This window comes from Peromyscus maniculatus, chromosome 16 (assembly GCF_049852395.1).
Source record: "Peromyscus maniculatus bairdii isolate BWxNUB_F1_BW_parent chromosome 16, HU_Pman_BW_mat_3.1, whole genome shotgun sequence".
NCBI lineage: Eukaryota > Metazoa > Chordata > Mammalia > Rodentia > Cricetidae > Peromyscus > Peromyscus maniculatus.
In genome coordinates this window covers 11200605-11222331 of record NC_134867.1, presented here as the reverse complement: position 1 = coordinate 11222331, position 21727 = coordinate 11200605, and the positions used below count along the sequence as shown (strand labels likewise).

Genomic DNA, 21727 nt, shown 5'->3' with positions numbered 1-21727 from the left:
CCTCAGTGGTCCCCAAAGCACCGTGGACCCAGACTCCTAAAGAACACATCCATAGATGGGCCTTAATAACTTGAACTCTTCATATGAAAAAGTATAGTTTCCACCATCCCACACACTGCTAAAAAATGGAGGGCTGGGGAGATGCTCGGTGTGTAAAGCACTTGCCCCACAAGCCAGATAGTCTGAGTTCGGATCCACGGAACCCATGTAAAAAGCCAGGCACAGTAGCACATGCATCTGTAATCCCTCCAGTGTACCCCTATCAGCAAGTGGGAGGGAGACACAGAAGAATCTCTAGATGCTTGCCAGTCTGATGCTGTGGTGTACACAGCAACAGACAAGAGAAACCCTGTCCCCAAACAAGGTGGAATGTGAGGACTGAAACCGAAGTCATCCTCTGACCTCCCCTGTACACCATGGCATGTGGGTACCCATACGCACACATGCTTGCACATGCGTACACGGACACACACAAACCACACACACATACACACAAATTACACACAACAAACACACACACCGCGCTCATACGCGCACGCGCGCGTGCGCGCGCACACACACACACACACACACACACACACACACACACACACACACGATTACAGACCCAGCAAGAGTAGCTCATTTCTCTATCCTTACACTTCTTCCTGATAACTGCTGACTCGGAATGCTTCTCCCTCCACTAATAGGCTGATATAGGCTAATCTCCCACCGTTACTGTTACCTCCCAAAATCATGAATCCAGAAGAATCTCTTCCGCTCATCTTCCCTGCTGTACTGCTAGTTTATGTCAGCTTGACAAGCTAGAGTCATCTGAGAGGAGTGAGCCTCCACGGAGAAAATGCCTCCGTAAAATCGGGCTGTAAGCAAGTCTGTGGGGCATTTTCTTAACATTGTGGGTGGTGCCATCCCTGAGATGGTGGTCCTGGGTTCTACAAGAAAGCAGCCTGAGGAAACCATGTGGATCAAGGCAGTAAGCAGCACCCCTCCATGGCCTCTGCATTAGCTCCTGGCCCCAGGTTCCTGCCCTATTTGAGTTCCTGCCCTGACTTCCCTCAGTGATGGACCATTACCTGGAAGTGTAAGTGTAAGCATCTTTCCTTCCCAAGATGCTTTTGGTCATGATGTTTCATCACAGCAATAGTAATCCCAACTAAGGCAACTGGCTTCCAGTGTTGACCACTTGTTCTTGGTGTAGAGGGCTTGCCTCCGTTTCCCCAAGATAGTTTTCATTTGCCATTCCAACAAAGACTCGGTCCTCAGGAGGCCTCCCTACTCAGCCCAGACACCTCTTCAGAGAGCTCTCCTTTTGCACACTCCATTCTTTCTTTCTCCTGTATTCTCATCCTAACTGCCCTGGTATTTGATATTTCAGCAAAGGAGACTTTACCCATAAGTACATCTGAAAGTGGAAACTTGCCAAAAATGTAACTTCACCAAAAAACATAATTTTTTTTTCCGGGGGATGGTTGAGACAGGTTCTATCTATGTAGTCCTGGAGTTCACTGTGTAGACCAGGCTGGACTTGAACTCCCAGAGATCCTCTTGCCTCTGCCTCCCGAGTGCTGGGATTAAATGTGTGCCACCACTACCCAGCTCAAAAAAATCATAACCATTTTTGAGTGAACTTTTTTTTTTTTTGAAATGGGCCATTATGTATTCCAACCTGGACCTGAATTTGATATATAGCTGCAGATGACCTTGGACTTCAGATCCTTTTGCCTTCATTTCAAGCATGGAGATTACAGGTGTGTGCCACCATGCCAGTTTATGCAGCTCTGGGAATCAAGTCAAGCCCTGCCCCCCCATGCTACATAAACACTCTACCAACCAAGCCACATTCCTGACTCTGAGTAGAGTTTTTGCCTGATGAGTTACGTGCTTCTTTATCCTGAGAGTATGCTAAACAGATTCATCTTCATCAATATCTAAGATTATATTGAAACATAGGAAAGGGCTACACTTTGGAGCCAGCTGGGAAGACTTCTGTGAGGGGCATCCCTTCTGCATAGGTCTCGTCTGCTAGACGAGGGAGAGAGACTCCACAGCATAAATCAGAGGCAAGTTTCTAGACCAAATGTGCCAGCCTCCGTCCAGAAAGAAACAAAAGCTGTAAAACACTTGTATTTTTCGTTATGACAATTTCTTCCTGCCTTGATGAGTCAGAACTGACCTCATTAGAGGTTGTCTACTGAGTGACTAGTTTAAAGCCTGGCACAGCAGCTGTAATGTCAGCACTTGGGAGTAGAGGCAGGAGGATCAGGAGTTCAAGGTCATCCTTAGCTACATAGTGAGTTCTGGGCCATTTTGTGCTATGAGATCCTGTTTCAAAACAATAGCAAAGTAGTTACTGGTGTAATGAGACATCTCTGTAATTCTATTTCTTCATTTGTTTTCAGTGCTAAGGATTGAACCCAGAGCGGTGTACATGCTGGGCAAGTGCTCTGCCACTGAGCCACATCCCCATCCCAGCGTGTTTCCACTGTGACCCTCTCCTCACCTTAACACTTACGAGGCTAAAGTTAGTTCTTGTATTTCTTTGTTTTTCCCATGGTACAATGTTTAATATAACACAGGGTAAATGTCTATTGAACCCACAATTATAAACCCAAGTAGTTTCTGTGGCTCTTCTTGTCATTGTGACAGTTAAAAACTTAGAAAAATAGTTGGAGGCTGGCGGTGAGGCTGCGCAGGTGAAGGAGAAAATGTCCCTGAGCGGCTTGGTGGCCATACTCTTTTCCTCTCGGCATCTCAGCCACCACGTGACTACCATGCTTCTTAGTGATTGCTCTTTAAAACTCAATATAAACTCCATCATCTCTTCTCTATTGAGCAAAGTAAAACACACTCAATATATAATGATTCAAGAAACAGAGAACTTCAAGAGGAATTGGGGTAGAACTCAGTGGTGGAGCGCTTACCTAGCAGACGTGAGGCTCACCCCCCCAGACCACAAAGAAAGAAGAAAAAACAGAACTAAGGTAGTAACTGAACATTTATAGCGAGGTTCCTAAAGATGGCTCCTAGAGATAACCATTGCACATTGCACAAGGCCCTGGGTTCGATCCTCAGCTCCCCCCCACACCACCACCACCAAAAAAAAAGACTGTTTGTTTATAAATTTATCAGCAATGTGTCACAAGTGTCTTCTCTGTCAATAACCACAGATGTGCCTCATGAAAACCCTTTAGTAGTCTGTGCTGAAGGACTTTCAGGGTCATCCGCTCTTTTGCTTGTATTAGTCAACGAACTGTTTATTCATTTTAGTCATAGCTTGCTTTAATCAATAAATTATGTATTCATTTACTCAAATATTTACAACTTTCTTTCTTTTCAGGATTTTAGTTGGAGCCCCCCCCCCCATGTGAGAACAATGGGAACATGTTCTGAAGACAGGTATCAGAGGAATCTGTGGCCCACATACCACAGCACAACAGAACCAGTCAGGCAGCTTCTAACCATCTTTTACCTCAGGCATATATCAAATAAAGCTGGAAATACGAACCAAGACTGATGAAGAGCATGTCACAGTAAAGCTGTGTGTCATCCCCATCCTGTCCCCATCACTCAGCCTCCTCTGTTTCTCTCCTGCTGAAAACAAACTGAGCATGTACACTCTGAGAATTCTCAGTGGGATTAAGAATGCCTGCCTGCAGGAAGAAAGGACAGAATCTTTGTGTGTGTGTGTGTGTGTGTGTGTGTGTGTGTGTGTGTGTGTGTGTTGTGCTATGTATATGAACTTTGGGCCAGTGAACGTTCTTGGTAGAATTTGCTTACTATGTGCTGGAGTTTAAGGATATCCATGGACAATGCTAACTTCCTGCCAGAATTCTGAAAGCTAAGGGACCAAGAAAGAGAACGCCAGAGGAAAGAGTCTCCCAAGGGAGCAAATGAAATCAGACCCACAGTAGGCTTCCGGGTGGGCACTGTGCTGTCTTCACTGGGTCCCCAGGAAGCCTGGGTGCTGGGGCTAGGCACTAATGTGGGGAGTGGGCTGCCTGGTCAGAGCTCAGGGGAGGACTCCCAAGGGCAGGGCTGCAGGGAACGCTGCAGGGAGAGGCCGTACTACAGGGACTGACAGCAGCAAGCCTGAGAGAGGACAGTCAACTGCACCAGCTAAGGAGAAAGACTTTCGCCGCCTTCCTCTGATTCCTTACCCACTTCTCAGCTTTGATGGCTGAAACAGAAGCAGCCCTGGGGATTACGTTCTTCAAACAGACTCCTAAAGAAATAAGCACCATGTGGAATTATGTCATCCCTTGTTTTATGTGATAATGAAAGTCACTTCCTGAAATCAATTAAATACATGTCAAATATATGAACATATACCTTGAAGAGAAACTTGGCTTTATTTAATATGAGTTGAAATTATGGGGCAGTTTTTGACATTTTATCAATTTTGATTTTGTGTTAATGACAACATGACTGATTCATATGAAGAAAAGACCAGTATTCCTTCAAATTCCTGCCCCTGGAATGCATTTGCTTTGATATTGCAGTTGACAAGGGCATCATTGGCAAGGCTTCCATCCCTGGTGTTTCCTCTACACCAGAGAGGAGGAGATTACAAATCCTGCTAGGGGAATGTCTTTCTGCATGCTGTGAATATATGCTGTTCCCATTGGTTAATAAATGAGCTGCTTTGGCCTATGGTAAGGCAGTTTAGAGGCAAGCAGGAAATCCAAGGAGAGAGACAGGAAGAAGAAAGGTGGAATCTAGAAAGACGCCAGTATCACCAGGAGAAGCAAGATGTCAAAGTGCTGGTGAGCCACGGCCATGTGACAACTTATAAATAGAAATGGGTCAAGTTATAAGAGTATCTAGCAAGAAGCCTGCCATAGGCCGTGAAATTGGTAATTAATATAAGCCTTTGAGTAATTATTTTATAAGCGGCTGCAGGATGGTGGGCCGGGTGGGACCTCAGGGCTAGGCAGGACTGGAGAAACTTCTGGCTACAGAATCACCTTTCTATTTCAAAGTCATGTAGGTTGGAAAGTACCTATCAAGAAGTCTATAGAATTCTGGTGACTTTTTGTTATTTGTTTGTTTGCTTTTCTAGACTCTGTGTAGCCCTGGCTGTCCTGGAATTCACCATGTAGACCAGGCTGGCTCTAAATTTGTAGAGATCCACCTGTCTCTGCCTCCTGGGTGCTAGGATTAACGGTGTGCACCACACCCAGCTCTCAAGAGGTTATTATTTTGTGTATATGACGGCTTGCTTGCATGTGTATCTGTGCACCATGTGCATGCGGGGCTTATGGAGGCCAGAAGATGGTGTCAGATTTCCTCGAGCTGGAGTTACAAGCTGCTATGAGCTGCCCACTGTGAGTACTGGGAACTGAAGTTAGGTCTTCTGTAACAGCAGCAAGTGCTTGAACTGCTGAGCTGTCTCTCCAGTCTCTCAGGTGACTTCTGCTTGAGGAAAATGGGCTAAGATCTCACCTCAACTTCACCATTGTGAGAGTCACAGCATCGTGAGCCTCCAGTTTCTTCCTCAAGGGGCAGTATAGAAAGGACACTTTCTCTCACGTCTCCCTCATCCACTGCATTGCCAGTATAATCACAAGATTGGCATCTGTGTTGTGAGACCAGACTTTCCCTATCTCTCTCCTAAAGAGAATGGAAGGCTTGAGAAATCAGTTTAAACTTGTCCCTCAGAGCTAATGGTTCCTATGTTGAAGAGAGAGATGCAGGGTACTCCCAATTCTTAGCAAGAACAGACAAACAAACAACCTTTTTACATGAGGTCATTTCAGGCCCTGGACAAGCACAAGGCATCACACAAGACTCCCATGGCCAGGCCTGTGTGGCAATCCACACTGGGCAGAGAGCAGCAAATGCTCTGGGTTTTGTGGAGTTTCCTTACCAAAGAAGACCACTAGATATATTGCTAAGGATACAGCCAAGTCCTGGTGGAATTAGGGTCAAGATTTTTCACTATTTCTAAGACAGTGGAAATCTCTGAAGTACTCAGAAGAAGTTCACAATAACAGTAACTTTAAAAAAAGATTTATTTATTTAATTTTATACGTGTGTGTTAGTGTTTTGCCTGCTTGTATGTCTGTGTGCCATGTGATGTGGTGCCCGTGGAGGTCAGAAGAAGGCATCAGATCCCTTGGAACAGGAGTTACAATTGTGAACTGCCATGTGGGGGCTGGGAATCCAATGCTAGTCCTCTGGAAGAGCAGCAGTAAGTTCTCTGAAGTATTGAGCCATCTCTCCAGCCCAAGAGAAACTCCTTAGTACAAAGATTTTGGTTTTATTTTTGGTACTAAACATAAAAATTGCCATATTTCACATACCTACTATTCCTTTCTCTTTTTTAGCTAGTGTTTGCTTTGGATTTTGAGACACTGCCCCTAAACTCCTAATCCTCCTGGCTCCCCGACCCAGAATTCTGAGATCCTGTGCACTTACCACAGCTGTGACTTTTCCTTCATTTTCACAGATCTTTTCTTTCATTTTACTGTGCTGTTCTGATGGCCAATACTAAGATTTTTTGGTAGGACTTGAAAAAGAGATATAAAATTTGCTAGTTTGCATTAAATGTCAAGAAGCCTAAAACAGAAATAGGAGCAGAGGTAGACATTAGGTGTCTCTCCCAACTGTTCTCTGCCTTCATTTTTGAGACAGGGTCTCTCACTGAACCAGGAACTTGCTGGTTGACTAAGACTGGCTATCCAGAAAGCCCCAGTGACTGTGGGGGTTCCCCTGCTGGCTTCACAGCAGGCAGGGAAAAAAGATCAGGGTGAGGTAAGAATGAAACTCAGCTCAGCCCAGTTTTATTATAACCAGGGCTGGAGCAGGACTTCTAGAGTCTGGCCTAGATCATTTTACTTTGGCCGTATTTGAGCACAATACAATTTTGGAAGAAAGGACCCAGATAACAATTAACTCAGTCCCATGTGCACAAAAATTTACACTGAGATTCCTTACAAAGTATACCTGGCTTCTTTCACAAGGATGGGTACTACTGACTCAGAGATAGTCCCCAAGATCTAGGGTCTAGAGAGCTTAACTGAGGTAAACATAATGCCTATGGGTGTCAGGATTAGCCTGGCCCTAAGATAACACAGAGTTCACTTAGGCTATTGTAAGGCACAAGTGACATCACTCCTAAGAGTGGGTTTTATAGTCTAAAAGCAATGCTCAAGATTTAGGGGGAAAGGTTCTGGGATAAGTGAAAGCATAAATTCTGGTGGATTTGGGCAGAGCCTGGCTCATCAGACAGCACAGGATCACCAGGTTGTAAACCTACCTCATTCCTGGCATTCCAGGAAGAGCGGCTGCACACCTCATTCCATTGAAGAGGTGAGCTGTGTGTTTAGCTTTCTTGGCTTCTCCAGTGTTTATCTGTGTGCACAAAGCCCTTTGCCCTCTACAGGCGACCCTCCTGTCTGTGCCTTTGAAGTTCTGGGATTACAGGTACGTGCCACCATGCTCAGCTCTCTAGGTGGGCACCAAGATATGGAAGTTAGGTCCTCAGGCTTTTGTGGCAAGAATTTTTCTAACTAAGCCACCTCTCCAGCACCCAAAACAGACATTCTTATTAGATAAAGGGGCATATGGGATGGAGAAAAAATTTATTGTCTGAGAGTCATCAGTAATGCAACCAAGACTACATCATGTTCCTCCCGTGTTAAATGCCAGAACAGCCCAGGATGTTCAGCATCCTCAACTCTCTAACTGTGTATGACATCTTTTTCTCCCCTAGAAAAGTAATAAGAATTTTCAGCATCTAGTTGAGCAGTGGTGATGCACTCCTTTAATTCCAGCAGTTGGGAGGCAGAGGCAGGTGGATCTCTGTGAGTTGGAGGGCAGCCTGGTCTACAGAGTGAGATCCAGGACAGCCAGGGCTATGCAGGGAAACCTGCCCTTTCCCTAAACAGAATTTTTAGCATGCTTGAAGGAAGGGCTTTTTTTTTTTTTTTTTTTTTTTTTTAAATAACAGATCAGATCCAAATTTGGATCAACCCTTTAAAGTCATTCTCTTATCATAGTAGACACCTGTTTACTCTTGCTAGCCCAGGAATCAATCCACCTTTCTTGTAATTGTAGCACATCGGTTTCTATCTGGGAGATCATTCCTCCCAGGCTCTGATTGTGTGGTTCTTCTGGAACTCGATCAATGCCCAACTTCAAGAGTGGGCCTCACCACTGTGATCAGAAGGTTAGAATATACTCATTTCCTATCCACTGACATGTCACCCAAACCAGGCTAATGATCCACAACCTCAAAGATTGTTTTGGTGCAACTGATAAAAAAGTTCTTCATTTTGCAGGATCTGCTACCTGTGATGGTGATGGGTGGTAGAACCAGGCTCAGGAGACAGCACATCATGGTAGAGGGTGGGAACATGCTCCCTGCAAATGTTGCTCTCACAGAAGACAACAAGGCCAAGAAGAGGCAATGACTTGACCTTCAAAGGCCAACCATTCCCACATCTGGCAACACCTTGGATTTCCCAGGTGTATGAGCCAATACAGCCCTTTTTGTTCTCTTTAATTAGAATTTGCATGGATTACTGTACTTGTTCCCAACAGAGTTCTGAGGAGATGGCTGGGGGAACACAGGGCTTCAGCTTTGTGGGCTTTCTACATCTACCAGTGAGGAATGGATGACAGAAGAAATATTGTACCTCAGCAAATTCAGCATTGGAGGGCAAATAAGGACTAATCGTCTTTGGATCATTAACTTTCCTTTATCATTCACCATCTCAGGCCAATGTAAATAAAGACAGATGGCCCTAGCACAATGGCAGGGTTGTGTTTTTTAGCACCCATCAGTAGCAAAGTACTGTAGACATCACAACCTGGCAACACCATCACTATACCCTCTATGCCTCCTACACACAATGTGGGATGAAACAATAATGGAATCATGGACATTTGTTTTCTAACAAAGTCAGATTTTAAAGTAGTAGGATTTGGGTTGAAATGATTAAAAAAAAGGTGGAGGGTGGGGAATACAGAGAAAAACTTGCATGCCTTATAAATTAAAATTTTAAATTAATAAATACACCCCAAAGTAAGAAAATATTTTTGTATTTATTTTTTATTTGTGTGCATGCACACACATGCATGTGGAGGTGACATCATCTTACTAGAATTAGTGATTTCCTTCTACCACATTGGTTCCAGGAATGGAATCCAGGTTACTGGGCTTAGCAGCAAGTGCCTTTACCCACTGAGCCATCACTTGGACACGGAAAAGAGAATTTTAAAGAGGGGATGTGAAAAGAAAAGAAAAAGGAAGACGCCCAAACTGTCAACATAAACAGAACGATAGTATCCATCATAACACTGGGCCAGCTGCGCTCAGCAGAGCTGGGTCTTTAGGGCCAGAACCAGGATGAGTATGGGGGCTTCTGGTCCCAGCAGGGAGCATGAACTAGGCTTCCCACATAAGGATGAGTTTTTAAAAAGCTGCCATATCTGTGACTAAGGAAGAGAAGAATTGGCTTTTTTGTTTTTGCCCAGGTAGGCCTGGAACTCATTACATATAGCCTGGCCCAAGCTGGCCTCAAATTCACAGAGATCCTTCTGCTTCAGCCTCCTGTATTTTGGATGAGCGTGTACTGCCATCTCAGACTATTTCAAAACAAATAAACTTCGAGGTGTGAAGCCTTTGGAGATAAGGATACAGTCCTACGTCACCTAAGGATGCGTTCTAAGAAGTACATTGCTATGCAATATAATCACGTTATTACAGAAGTGCTTACATGAGCTTAGATGGTGTAGGTGATTAATACCTAAGCTACATGGTATAGAAGTATGTATACATCTTATATGACATACATATGATATAGACAATTTCCCACCAGGATCATGATAGACAACAGGAGATCAAATCAGACACAAAATTAAATGATGCAATCAGGAGAAACAGTAAACGGGAGAGACGAGAAATGAAGCTGCTTCGGGCATAATTTGGTAGTGTGACTAAACTTTCTTAACGAGGAGACATACACCCAAATAGCAATAAAAACACAGTACATTAACAAATATAAGAAAGTAACGTGGTCATCATTATTATGATCCAGTCCGTAGTTATACCTGTTACATGCCGGGAATGGAATCTAAGGTCTCCCACAGGCTAGGCAAGCACTCTGCCATGCAGCTTTCCCAAGCCTGCTATAGGTTCCCATGGCTGGCAGAGCCACAGGCTTGGGTCTGCCAGAGTCACGACACCACGTGGTGCATGAGCTATGTGGTCAGTGGTCAGTAGGAAACTGTCAGCTCTGTTATAATCTTGGAGGCTCCCATCACACATCTGGCCTGTCTTTGATTCGGCATGGGACATGCATTTGGATCTAAGAAACTAAAGTATCAGAACTGTTGAGTCTTGATGAAATTGGTAGGCTAAGCTGCCCCTAGGTATATCATTAGGGCCTAAGGCACCTTGGGGGTTTCCATGGCAATCAACCCCCACCAATGGCACACTCATATCAGACACACCTTCCTAATCACCATAGGTCACCAGGTGGGGGCAAATACCCTTGGCACCGTAATTCTGGATCACAATAATAATGACTGTGTCACTTGCTTATGTTAAAAAAAAATCAATATTCAGTGACCATATCGTTTCGGCCCTTGGAGCTAACTCCCTCAGCAAACTCTGCAGCTTTGGGTAGGAATTGAATTTCCAATAGATTTTATTGCCTTACTGAGCCACTCTCCTGGTTTGTATACATTACTTATTAACCACATTTATCAATCAACCATCTTTTTTTTTTTTTTACCTAGTTCTTAAGATTAAAGTAAGTCTCTCAGAGTTTATTATTTTTACAATGGATGCACTTTCTATTTTTTCCCACTCTTGCAACCAAGATATTTCATAACACAGATTGGCTGTTTATGCACAAGTGCACCTTTATGAAACATTGGAGAGACCATTCAGACACTTGAGTTTTAATTCTTAATGTTCAGCCAAAGGAACAGGGCTGGCAGCAGATCCCTTGTAGTCCTAACAGAGACAGGTCAACGTGCTGAAACACTGTGCAGTGTAATCCCAAGTCTTTTCTCACTGTGTGTGTGTACAAAGCAGAATAAGAACGGGAGGATCACCAGGCTGGCGATAAGGAGGGTGGGAGTCTGGCCCTCATCGGTCTTGTCCCTTGGAGACTCACCTTGCAACCAGCCACCTCCCTGTTTCCGTTTCCAGATGTATAAAATGGAGATTATATCAACAAGCCTCCGAGCCCCAACTTGTCTGAAGATGGAATCCTGGAACCCTGTGGCAAATCCTCTTCTGGTAGGACTTCCCACATGTCCTTATGCAAGCTGACTTCACTTTGATACTTCTCAACTGGATTCCACAACTCCTAAAACCCTCCCCACTGACACCAAAATAGTTACCTTGGCCAAATCCGCAGCACCTCTGCAGATTTTGTAGTGCTAAGGAAAGAACCCAGGGCCTTGCACAGGTAGGCATGTGTTCTCCAATTGAGCTACACCCATAGCTTTTCTATATTGGCTTTAAGCCATCCATCTGATGTCTCTATTTTTTAAAAAGAGATTTTTATTTTATGTGTATGAACATTTTTATTGCATATATGTTGTGTGCACTGGGTGCATGCAGTGCCCTCGGAGGACACCCCCTCCACCCCCCGGGCTGTTGTTACAGATGGTTGATTGGATACATGTTCTCTGGAAGTGTGTACTTAACCACCGAGGCCCCGGCTTACTTTTTAAATTCTAGATGTGTGATGGCTGAGAGGCAACATGGCACAAAGTGAATTGTAAAACAGTAGTGGCTTCTTTTTTGGCTTAGAGAGTCAGGAAAGCATGTGATGAATGCTAACTTATAGAATCACACCATGAAGCCTGAGATTCCTTGCACACCCGCTGCAAACACAGCTACAGTGTCTGACCTACTGATGCATCCCAGGCTTTCCCAAACGGTTTTCTAGGCGAAACAGCTTAGACAGGAAGTAGTGAGGTGACTCATCTGGTTTCTTCAATCACTTTGAAATGCCTCGACCCTGGTTGGCAGAAAACCGGGCACTTCTGATTTAGTATGAATTGCTGGCACCTTCTACTGTGCACAATAAAGTTTTTCTCTAGAGAAAATTCTTCCCAGGGAAGATTTCATGAAAAGCTGGCATATCATCCCTAAGTGTAAAACCAGCAAAAGCATGCTTCATCCAGGGGCAACTCCTAGTCTTCAGTTAACTCGATTGGCCAGCCTTTAGGAAGTGTGGACAGTGTCACGGTAGGCATGTGTGTTGGATAGCAGCTGTCTCTAAGGAATTGTGTCAGATGGACTTGGAAGGTCTGAAGAAAATAAGGTCTATGTTGATTGGGGCAAACCAGCAAGAGTTCACAGAAGTAACCCTGAGCTGGTGATAGCAGCTGAGAAGTGGGAGAAGAAATGAAAAGAATGAGAAGCCAAGATGGCTTCTGAGAAAGAAGTGGGGGGGAGTGCGCTGGGGTGTGGGTCCGTGGTGGAGCACCTGCTTAGCATGCTCAAAGCCCTAGGCTGACTCCCCAGGACTCCCCCCCCACACACACAATCATGTCAACAAGGTGGCTTAGAAAAACAGGTCACCCAGCAGAAGTCATTGAATACTTGAGAGTGAACACACATCATGTATCTTTTGCTATTAGTTGCTGAAATAGCTTTGGAATTCACTAGTTGTTTGGCTTGCTGGATTTTTCAAACGATTGTCATCTATGACCATGCTCTGGGCCTGAGAACCTTCAAAAGTGAGGAAGGCAGGCAAGAGTCCATTCTATACATTGACTTCAAAACTTCCTGAAGGAAAAAAAAATGAAAAAGAAGCGTGTGTCCTACTCAAAGAAACTCATTGCTTACTGGCAAGCTAAGCTAAGTACCACAGATGGAATATCATAGACTTGAGAAAGACATCACACCCCAGGGGTCTCACGGATAGATACAGCAGATCAAATTCCCAAGTGAGTACAGCAAAAGGTTAGAACAGGATTCCCTGGACTCCTGCAGGGTGTAGGTGACTATTACATTTAATCCCGGCTAATTCTTGGTTAGAAATGTTTCTACTGCAGAGATCATGGACCAGTGATCCGGAACTTGACAGTGATCCACCCGCTGCTTTCACAGTGGCCGACTTGGCAGTAGCCTCTCGCTGACCCCAAACGGTCTCCAACAGGCACAATGTGCCCACTGTGGAGCAATGTTTCCAGATGCCACCCTCTCCTTTATCAGAGATAAGAGGGATAAGCCTCAGGCCTACAGAACAATCATGCTGAAACACTGAACTGAATCAGGAGCATTATAGGTGCCCAGCCCTCAGCCCTTAAATTTTTCTTTGATGTTTGTATTGATGAATCAATCCCCCAAACAGTGACTCTAAATTCTCTTTGCATGTATAGCTACACTCCTAGTAAAAAGAAAGCAATTTCAATCATGCAGGAAGGAAAAATTCTGGAGGATTCTCATAGCACGAGAACTATAATTAATCTACTGCACTGTGGCCTGACCTGATGGCATGCATACTCCTGAAATCTTAGCACTAGAGGGGTGGAGGCAGGAAGGTCAGGAGGTCTAGGCCAGCTTTGACTATGAAGCATGTTCAAGGTCGGTCTTGTATTCATGAGACCCTGTCTCAAACAGAGAGACCAACCTATTACTATATTGAGACTGGAATTTGTTAAGAAAGATCTTGTTTTTGTTTGTTTTAGGGGCTGGGGGATGAACCCAGAGCCTCACACATGCTATGAAGGCTCTACCACTGAGCCATTAAGAGTCCCCAAGAGACTAGATGTTCTCATGAAGAAACAAAAGGTAGCCCTGTGGATTGATAGACATGTTAATTAGCTTGATTGTGGCAACCATTTCTCTCTCTCTCTCTGGGTGTGTGTGTATGTGAGCGCTGGTAGTTGAGGAAGCCAGAGGAAGGGTCAGATGCTTTGGAACTGGAGTTACAGGTGGTTGTGAACTCTTGATATGGGTACTAGGAACCAAACCTGGGAGCTAATGGCAGTTGTGAGTCACAAGCTGTGAGTACTGGTACTGAACTCAGGTCCCCTGCAAGAGCAGCAGGTGCTCTTAACCACTGAGTCATCTTGCCAGACTTACATCGTTTCTCTTTTGCTAGATACAAATAAAAATAGTAGGAAGGACAAATAAAGAGTGCCGATCTTTCTAGAATCCAACCTCTAAAATCAAAACTTGATGACAAGTTTGCAGTAATCTAGAAAAACACAAAGGAAGCTGATGGATACAAAAGAAAGAAGAAAGTCTGCTAATGTCTCAGTTCTCTGGGCTAAGTGGAAATGAACATGACAGAGATAAAACATAGACATCAGCTGGAGGTTAGGCTCAGTGGTAGAGCACTGGGTTCTATTCCCAGCACCAAAACCAAAAGAAACAGAAAAGGAGATATTAAATAAACATTTAATGCTCACAGGACAGCCGTGAGCACAGGACACTAGTGTACATAAAGGAAGGGGAAAAGCTGGACCTCATGTTCCTTCAGAACTTTCGGAAGCAGGAAAGTAAAGAGGACAAATTAGGACAAATGATGTCAAAGCCACTTGTTAACAAACCATATTCAGAAAACGTCGGATCAGGAGCTTCACCAAGTATACTGAAGGCTTGTGGAAGGCTGCAAAAGGAGGATTAGCTCTGCGTTCAAGGCTAACTGGGGCTATGTAGTAAGTTCCAGGACAGCCTGAGCTTCATAAGACCTTACCTAAAAAATATACATATCAAAAGATCCTTTATCAGCCCAGTGTGGTTGCGCACACTTTTAATCCCAGCATTCTAGAGGCAGAGTCAGGAGAATCTCTGAGTTTGAGGCCAGTCTAGTCTACACAGAGAGTTTCAGGATAGCCAGGACTACAGAGAGAGACCCTGTCTTGAAAAAAAAAAAGCAGGAAAAACAACAATAACAACAAACCTCTTACTGAAAATTGTGAAAACTGGATACAACTCATACATGCAGGAGTGACCTGGTGATTGAATGTTCAAAATAAAGTGTAACACAGTCACGGAATGGAAGAGTTCACAGCATCACCACTGCCATACCGAATACAGATGACTCTCACAGAAATAATACTGAACACAAAGTCAGACACATACCATATGAGTTCAATTAGATGAACCTCAAAGAGTAAAATTAACTATGATGAATAGACGAGGGAGGTACAAAAGAGCTTCTGGGTGATGGTCACGTCCCACATTTTAATCTGAGCCACAATTATCTATAGATGTGTAATCATTGAGGTGCCCGCTTAATTTTATTTGTCTCTATGTAAATTGCAGCACAACTAGAAAATGAAAGAGGAATAGACTAAGAGTGGGGGAAGAGAGGAGGTGGGATTTACCTCATCACACCATTGTTTTACTCACCATAATTTAATTTGGAAAGCACCAAGAATCAGTCCTAACCTCTAGGTCTGTGGCAGTAGCTCTGCTGATGGAATGCTTGTCTAGTGTGTGTAGAAAAGGACCTGGGTTGAATGTGGTGGACCAGCCACCACTTTTATGACCCAAGGTACTCTTGAGTAGGGAGAAGTGAGAAATATTAGCTAGAAGGAGATACCTAGATGACGAGAGGAAAGACAGAAGACACAGGATAGCTTTGGAGGGCCTGGGTCTGACCCCACCAGCCCTGAACTTTATTCCAAAGGGCTTTCTATGACAATGCCAAGGGGAGGAGCAGAGACCTGCCCCCTTGCTGGATACATCCAAGTGTAGACCCTTCCAAACACCTGCACTCAGGCCCGTGGTCCAATCATCCTCTTTATGCAGACCTGCTTGGTAAAGCCACCAGGAAACCCAGATGGGCTCCAACAGTTGGATCCCCAGCATGGTGGCTCAGACCTGGAATCTCCACAGGAGGCTTAGAAGGTCTAAGTCATCCTTAACTACATAGTGAGTTTGAAACCAGCCTAGATGATATGAGACCTGGTCTCAAAAACAAAACAAAAAAGGCCTGTGGTTACGTCTTCAATATTCTCTGTTTTGTTAGGAGGTCTCAAAGCCCGGCTCTTTCAAATACCACAGTGTTTGTTCTTTGGTTATGTTGCCATCTTGTGAATGATTCATCTTAGAGAATCTTATTCATCTTAGACAATTCATATTGTCCTTGAACAATAGCAGGCTTTATGGACACAATTAACTCAACCACTTACTTAGACCTAGGGACCGCTGCCAATGAGCATCAGGCAGAGCATTCAAGTAACATGGCGGCTTTGCTCACTGCAGGGAGGAAAAATTAGGTATGGCCTGGGAAAAAAATCTCTGCAAAGGGTTACTTGGAAGTACACCCTCTGCCAAAAGTGAGCTCCTAATTACATTTGGAATACTAAGAAGGAATCCCTTAGGGAGTGGGAGAGAGGCTCAGCAGGAAAGAGCCCCGGGTGCCCCTGCAGAGGACCACAGGTGACTCACAAGCACTCTTAACCCCAGTTCTAGGGAATATCTTCTTCTGGCCCCTCAGACACCTGCATGGTACACACACATACATGCAGGAAAAACATGTATGCACACAAGTAAAATAACTGTTTTTTTTAAAATAGTTGTTTTTCTTTTACATATAATTTTAATGTTTTTGTTTTTCAAAACAGGGTTTCTCTGTGTAGCTTTGAAGCCTGTCCTGAAACTTGCTCTGTAGACCCCGCTGGCCTGGAACTCACAGAGATCCACCTGCCCCTGCCTCCTGAGTGCTGGGATTAAAGGCGTGTGCCACCACTGCCCAGCCAAAAATAATAGTTTTCAAAGTCATAATACTGAGGCTGTTGAATGGCCCAGTGGTTCAGAGCGGTTACTGTTCTTGCAGAGGACCATTCCCAGGATCCACATCAGGCAACCCACAACCACCTACAACTCCAGTTTCAGGGGAGCCAATGCCCTCTGGCTTACTTGACACAAAATAAATAAATATATAGATAAATCAATAATTTAAATATAAAAAATAAGTCAAAATGCCATAATTTTTGACACCTACCATTCATTAGAGTCAACTAGACTAAAACACATGTCAAAATAGAAAATGTCATTGAAGGGTTTATATCTGTATATATTTGCAACAGGGAGATCTCTCTGATGAGACAGCGATAATTAACCATTTCATATATATATATTTGAGTCAGGGTCTCACTATATAACTCTGACTGGATATGTCCTGGAACTTGCTCTGTAGACCAGAGCCTTGAACTCACAGAGATCCACCTGCTTCTGCCTTGGCAGGTGCCACCACACCTGGCTCAAAAATATTTATTTATGGAGGTTGTTTTACTGGTTTGCCTTGAAATTTGAAACAATTGGAATATATATATATATATATATATAATATATATATATTATATATATATATTATATATATATAAGGTGTGTGGGTGTTCTGCCTATGTGCATGCCTATGTGTTATGCGCCTGTGTAGTGCCCTTGGAGGCCAAAGAAGGCACTGGAACCCTGGAACTGTAGTTACAGAGGGCTGAAAGATGCTATGTGGGTTCTGGGAATGGAACCCAGGCCCCTAGAAGAACACACATTGTTCTTGACCACTGAGCCATCCCCAGTACCTGGTTTCCACATTTTCAAAATGATATATTAATTTGGGATACTACTCTACTTAATAAAAAAATGTTTAAATTGGAAAAAATTGAATTTTATAAAAATGAAAGTTTCACTCATTATGTAAAGTAAGAATACACTGTAGTCAGTGTTCCGAGACTAAGGCCAAATCATAGCTACACATTTTAATTTCACCTCTGAGCTTCCACAAGTCAAGAAGCAAGACATACTAATCTTCAAATGGGCAAAGATGTGCCACAAAAGAGGAAATACAGGTTAAGTATCCAACAAGCATGCAAAGCAACACCTAATCCCTAGCTGTCAAACTCAATCCCACAGGAAGCCATTCTTGATTTTGAACATGAACTTGTCACACGGGTCAGCTCACCAAGAGAGTGTTTGCCCAGCATGTGTAAGGCCCCGTGTCTGATCCCCAGTGCATGAAGAAAGAGAAGTTACAGGTGAAAACTATGCAGGAAGTGTCGGGAAAGAAAATTTAATTCGGAGTGTAAATGTAGCACTAAGTCGAGGAGACACAGGTAAGATGAAACACACCGGCCTCTGCCATTAGACAGTGAGGAGGGTCCAGACACTGCACTGCTCCTTTCTCTACTTAGGAACTGTCATTTTTTCCTTTAAATTGAAAAGCACTATGTATTTCTAGCTACCATAATAAAGAACTCCATGTTTATTCAAAAAGTGTATTTATTAAAAACTATTTAATAACCTCTGAACCATAAGCCACTTTTCTTTATAAGAGTTGCCATGGTCGTGGTGTCTCTTCACATTGGTAGAAACCCTATCTAAGGCAAGTGCTCATCTCTAAATGGGACAGCTATATCACACCTCTTCCTCCAAAGGTTTATGCAGGAATATTGTGGGGGCTTGAATAAGAATGCTTCCTATAGGATCATAGATTTGAATGCTTAGTCATCAGAGAGTGGCACCACTTGAGAAGAATGAGAAGGTATGACCTTGTTGGAATAGATATGGCCTTGTTGGAGGAAGTGTGTAGCTAGGGGTGGTCATTAAGGTTTCAGAAACCCAAGCCAGGCCCAGTGTCTCTTTCTCTTCCTGCTGCCTGCCTATCCAGATGTAGAACTCTCAGCTACTTCTCCAGAACCATGTCCGCTCATATTCCACCATGCTTCCTACCCATGAGATAACGGACTAAACTTCTGAACTGCAAGCCAGCCCCAATTAAATGCTTTCCTTTGTAATTGTTGCTGCGGCCATGGTGTCTCTTCACAGAAATAGAATAGGGACCAAGACAAAAATCAAGGAAGAGGGGATGAAAAGACAGTAAAAGCCAGAGGAAGTAGATGTCTACAATGAAACAGACACTGAGGCTGTGATAGCACCCACAAGACTCGCACAAGACCAAGCCTGCTATATACCAGCAGGGGGCGTGGAGGGGCTCATACAGTCATACCCCTATCTGAGAAGCTAATAGCATTTGATAGCTCCTGAGGAAGGGAGAGTCAGTTTTCCTCAGGGATACCCATGCTTCTGTAGACAGGCCAGACTCATGCATACACAGGCCATGCTGTATGAACTCTGGGTATTTAACGGAGAGAAAGCACATGAAGTTGGGAGGGAAAAGTGGTAGGGGGTACGGGACGAATTGGAGGGGAGAGAATGAGAGGTAGATCTAATCCAAACATACTGTATGCATGTATGAATATTAGATAAAATATTTTGTTTAAAAAAGATGGCATCACTGAAGAGTGCTCAGCCCTAAGTGGGGCATCTATATCACACTGCCTCCCCTCACCCAAAACTCAGGGATCAGCATGGAAGAGGGGTAGGACAGACTGTAAAGTCCGCAGGTAGTGGGGTACTGTTGCAAGACAGTGCTTCCCAGACATGAGAGGGGCAGTTGCACACATGAAGCCACAGCAGCTGTGATGTTATACACAAGACCCATACAAGATTAAGCCGGCTGAAACCCCAGAGTGGGTGACAGAGAGGCTTACCAAGTCCCACCCTAGCTGTGGAACTACTAGTGATGACCGCCGGGGAAGAGGGAACTGGGTTAGTTTTCTTCAACCCTTAGGAGCTACCCATCCTCCCGCAGATGACTCTACCCCCATGGACACACAGTGGACAATGTGGTGTGGGGAAGAGCCCCATAAAGTTGGGGAGGAAATGTGCTGGAGGGTAGGAGAGGAGTTAGAGGGGAGGGAGTGATCAAAGCATATTAGATAATATATGGATTTTCAAACAATAAAAATTTAAAAAATGAGTATTTTAAAAAAAAATGATCTTTGGACTTAAGATATAACTGGGTAGTGGGAGGGGGCAGTCTTCCCACATAAGAGGCCCTGGAGCCAATATCCAAACAGAGAGAAAAAAAAAGAAAGGATGCTCCAGTGTCCTCTGGGACACTACTGGAGGGCCAGTGTGTTGTCAGCCTTGCTTTGTGTCAGAGGTTAAAATCATGTAGTCCCGTTTGTGCTGGTTGGGTTTTTTTTTTTTTCAACTTGACACAAGGTGTCATCTGGGAAGAGGGAGCCTCAGTTTAGAAATTGCCTCTATTAGAATGGCCTGTGGGCAAGACTTTGGGCCTCTTTTTGAATAATGATTGATGATGTATCAGGGTCCATCCCATGGTAGGCAGTGCCACCCCTGGCCTGGTGATCCTGGGTTCTATTAGAAAGCAGGCTGAGCAAGCCAGTAAGCAGCTCCCCTCCATGGCCTCTGCTTCAGTTCCTGCCTCCAGGTTCCTGCTTAAGAGTCTGCCCTGACTTCCCTCAGTGATGCAGTGTGACCTGGAAGTTATAAAATGAAATCACATCTTTGCTCCACAGGATGTTTTGGTGTTTTATCACAGCAATAGGAGCTGTGATAGAGAAACTAGGACACAATTGTGAACAAAAGTGACACTGATGAACCATCATGAGCAGTAAGTGCTCTCCCAGTCCTTCCTCAGTAGAGGCGCTGGGCTGTGCCAGATTCAACAGCTGCTCAGTGACCGCGTGGCAGACACTGCACATCTACAGTTAGAAATTCAGATTATGAACAATGAAGAGTTCGTGTTTGTGCACATGTGAGTGCAATGCTGACCAGCGGCACACAGGAATGAGAATCACCATTACAGCTTTCCACACCCATGCACTAATTGTGTAAACTCATTAGCTAGACAGTCAGGACTACGTGGCTCTAAGTGGCATACACACGGTTGAAGGATGGGGGAGACTCCATATGGAAAAACAGCAGGAGGAAGTTCTTGAAGAACGTGAAAAAAAGCTGTGGAAATAAAGACGCAATCAGAATGAAAGCATTGTGACGGATCACACAGCTTCACACCACAGCCTCCTCAGGAGTCCAGGCACACTGGCACTGGGACAGATCACACAGCTTCACACCACAGCCTCCTCAGGAGTCCAGGCACACTGGCACTGGGACAGATCACACAGCTTCACACCACAGCCTCCTCAGGAGTCCAGGCACACTGGCACTGACCGATCACACAGCTTCATGCTACAGTCTCTTTAGGAGTCCAGTTCAATCTCCATTGTTTGTTTTGCTCTATGGTCTTAAAGGAAATGAAACCCAACCTTTCAAAACTATTCTTATTCTAGGTGGTTTCATTTATACATCTGCATTTCTCAAAGAATTGATACTTTATTATATTTGATTCTATTTGACTCTAAATAATTGCTTATGCAGAGAAGAAGTATGAAATGTGATGTGGCATTTATAAAAAACCCAGACATAATATACAGAAATGAATGTTAAAGTCAAGAGAGCTGGTTCTGGTCTCAGCTCTGCCACCAGGCAGCCAAGGACACTTGGAAAGTCCCTTGAGGGCATCCAGTTTCCAAGTCTGATTTAGAAGGGACATGTGGCTCTTAGCTGTGATTACTACCTTGGGAAATAAATCAAATGCAGACTAGACCTTACAACACATCTACCAAATTTGGACCTCCAGAGGTAGAGCAAGAATCTGCTTCCACTGTCCATATGACTGTGATCTGGACACAAGATTTGAGGGCCTCTTCCTAAACCTTGAAAAACCCATTACACTCTGGGCCCATGATTAGGTTGAACTGAATCCACACCATCCTTTCAAAAGGAAGTTGACTAGAGTCTGGCTGCCCATGATTACAATCTGCCTTCTTGGGGCACAGACTGGGATTTCCTGATAGCTCTATTTGGGTGTTAGTAATTGGCAGCAAGCAGGTTGCCTAATAAAGTGTGGTGCTTGAGCCATGAGTTTCA

The 21727-nt window shown here is 44.1% G+C and overlaps 1 protein-coding gene across 1 annotated transcript in view; it reads right to left on the bottom strand.

Moving 5' to 3' along the window:
- Positions 1–21727, bottom strand: part of Crybg1 (crystallin beta-gamma domain containing 1) — a 192348-nt gene that overhangs the window by 146883 nt on the left and 23738 nt on the right. The gene's annotated exons all lie outside the window — the stretch shown is intronic.